At 38.3% G+C, this 3,331-nt stretch overlaps 1 long non-coding RNA gene across 2 annotated transcripts; it reads left to right on the forward strand.

The window, feature by feature from the left end:
* The first annotated feature begins 654 nt into the window (after positions 1 to 654).
* LOC129407708 (uncharacterized) lies at positions 655 to 2,038 on the forward strand. 2 transcript variants are annotated; one of them, XR_008631683.1, is made up of 4 exons: positions 655 to 1,126; positions 1,312 to 1,441; positions 1,520 to 1,594; positions 1,747 to 2,038. It is a non-coding gene; the product is annotated as an uncharacterized LOC129407708 (long non-coding RNA). The 2 variants fall into 2 exon arrangements; XR_008631682.1 differs by having other exon boundaries at positions 655 to 1,441.
* The last annotated feature ends 1,293 nt before the right edge of the window (positions 2,039 to 3,331 follow it).

Below are 3,331 nucleotides of genomic sequence, written 5' to 3' on the forward strand. Positions count from 1 at the left end.
CCACGTACTGCACCTCTGTCACAGGAGCCATGTCAGAGAAAAGTCAAAAATGCCAGAAAGAAAATCGAATCTAAATGTTCAAAACTAAAATAATCCACAATATGACTTTAAACATGAAGCGAAATCTCCACTGGTTAGATCTGTGGAGAGGAGAGTCTGCAGATAACAAAGCCATACTGTGGAACATTCCAGACAAATCAAAACATGTTATTGCTTTATTATTCCTCACCTGTGAATGGGCACTATATAAATGACTTTTTAAAAATGTATATTATGGGATTCAGTTTGAACAAACATGATAGAAAATAAAAATTGTAGGAGTGAATGTGTGATATTTGCCAAATGTAAATGTAATGGTCACATTTTTATAAAATGCTTTTCCAAATTCAAGACTCAAAGTGCTTTACAACACATATGTTCACACACACACACTCACACACCAGTGTACACACACACTGGGGGTGAGGTGGGTTAAGTGTCTTGCCCAAAGACACAACGAAGACATCCGACTGGAATCATGTGGATCATGCTCATCCATCCGTGGGAGCTGGAAAATGCTGCTTCACCAACCTCCACCAAAGCCAAGAGAGTGTTAAAATTGACTCTCACAGAATCAATGTGAACATTTTCTCAGGGTTTATATGAGTCCACTCTGATCTAGAGATAATTTCACATTTTTGGAAATGTTCATTAAGTAACACTGGACCAAAGTTCCTGTTTAACTCCAAAATCAAGAATTATATGAACATTTTGAGAGTGAATAGATAACACTTTGTAGAGTTATCCTGATGTAATTAAATAACATACACTGAAAAAACGGTCCGAGAGGGGTTGCTCAAATTGCAAAAACAAATTTGACAACAATAACATCACTTTTTTACGTTTCTCTGTCCAGCATGTTTAAATCTTACAAACATCGCTTGATTGTGGCCGATGTGAGACCTGCATGTTTTAATCAGGTTGAGGAAACATGACTTTATTATAATTTCTGGTGAGGCTCCTCCCTCTGGAATTCTCCTCCCCAAAACTTTTGGAGGGAAAATTCAAATGTAACAGGACACAGGACAGTTAGATGAGCAGAGGACACACAGTGTGGAGCAGGAGGATTATGAGAACTGATCTGGAGGTAAGACTTTTCAAAGATTTTATTATGTGCTTCTCCGGCCTAGAATGTCGTCATTGTTAAAACATGTTTGTGGTGTTTTATTTGAAATTAGAGTTAATGTAAGGACAGCTTGAAACAAATTGTTTTTGACTGTCCATCTACAAGAGTGTGACAGTTGTACTAAGATTTGAATGTGTTGCTTCCAGAGTCGTCTACAAAGAGTGACGTCCAGAGCTCTGCTGGAGCTGTGGGGAAGTTCATGAATGTTATAGTTGATGTTTCAGAAAAAAGGAAGATGTTTGAGAACCAACAAAACACAGACCACAGATGAACAAAGTAAGTAAACCAACTAAAATTATTTTAATTTTTTTCAAAATGAACTTCCTATTGAAACTGTTATCGTACTTGTACAAGGTGATGTGGCATTAGGAGACTTTATACCAGATGCCCTCCCTGTTACTGTGTTTAGAGGAAGAAAAGCAGCACATGGTGAGTTTTGTTTCTGCAGATACACTTCTAATGTTCTTGTGATTCTGTTCTGGTCCATTATTGTAGTAATAATTGCTATAAGTGTATTTAAACATGTACAACAGAGTAGATCATCAGAATGTGATCATCATGTGTTATTCGTGTGTCCACAGGCAGAGACCAGAGCGTCTTCACTGGAATAAATCTTCACACTGTCCAGCTCCAAACTGTGTATCTCTGTCCCTGTGCTCTCTTTGTGTTTGATTCTGTTTAAGACAATACAGATCTGTAGAAAACTAAAGACTGTTTTTGTATTCTTTTACAGAATTAGATCAATTAAATTAAATTATACATACTTATACATTTCATGATAAGGTACCATAAGATAAATATGCATATTCAGCATGATTTGTTCAAATTTCATCAACATGAAAAAGTGATGTTCATGTTCCGAGAAAAATATGTGTAGAGGGGTTCGAAAAAGTTTCAAAGCCTCAATTTTATTGCGTGCAACCGCTGTCCATAACTTTTTTACGCAAATCCAGCAACCTTTTTTTTTTCAGTGTACAGAGGTGTTTTATTTTTACACTTTATTTGAGTTTTTAAGATAAAATAATGTACCAAACTGGTTCAAACTGGTCTCTCCTGGGAGTTTGAAGTGGTTCAACACTAAAGGAAGTTGAAATAACACGAGGGGAAGTTGACTGAACTTCAACCATATAACTCTGGCAAATAACCCCAATTCAAAACCCCACTTAACTTTCAGATAGTTAAAATAACACATTTTGTGCTAAAAAAAACCAACACTGACATTTTAACCCTTCAGTTTTTGCTGTGCAGCTGAGTTACTGTCGCCCCACTCATTTCCACCAATTTCTCTGTTTGGGTTCACGTGTGTGTGAGAGAGATAAAAACAAAATAAAAAAAAACACTTAAACAATGTACCCAACAATAATGTCCCCCTGTTTTTTAAAGAATGTTCTGTGACAGGGAAGAGCAGGAACTTTGTGCCAGTTTGTGTTTCATGTGAATAAGCCCAGTACTACAGACACGGACCACAAACCAGGTCAAGAAATAAAAAACTAAATTTATGATAAGCTCCTCAGAGAATGACATCATCACAAGCCTAACCATGAGCGACCCCCACCCCCATCACCCACACCATCACCCCCCATCACCCACCCCCCATCACCCCCCCATAGTCCTTGTTCAGATCCTGGTCTAGTCCTGAGGCCCTCCCCCACCCTGACGTCACCTCTGGGGTCCACACACACACACACACACACACACACACATATAGAGCACATAAATAACCAGAGTGTTAGTGGGACAGGTCTATTATCAGGTCAGAGCTGTGAGGCTGTGAACGAGGTTAATCACACTAGTCACGTTCTGAGACTCAGAGCCGATGTTTTTAAGTCAAGAAATCATTTTATTTTCATTTTATTGTCAGATTATTTTGAGGAACAGACGCTCCCTCAGTGTACATTTTGTATATACAGTATGTGTGTACATCAAATACATGTATGTGGAGATTGTGTTAATACCAGAATACGACTGATATTAAGAGCAGTAGTTTCCTGATCACAAACCCTGCAGATTTAGGCTGAGTTCCTAACAGAAAACACCTTATGATGCCATGTGGTGATAAAGAAAGAGCTCCACTGTGTTTTTAAACTCCACATCAGTTACTTGAGACGAGTGCGTTGGAGAAGGGAGCAGCCAAAGAACATGGAGAAAAATCCCGCCCTGGACTTA

The sequence above is a fragment of the Boleophthalmus pectinirostris genome, unplaced genomic scaffold (genome assembly GCF_026225935.1).
Source record: "Boleophthalmus pectinirostris isolate CB_2022bp ecotype Guang Dong unplaced genomic scaffold, ASM2622593v1 HiC_scaffold_13, whole genome shotgun sequence".
Taxonomy (NCBI): Eukaryota; Metazoa; Chordata; class Actinopteri; order Gobiiformes; family Gobiidae; genus Boleophthalmus; species Boleophthalmus pectinirostris.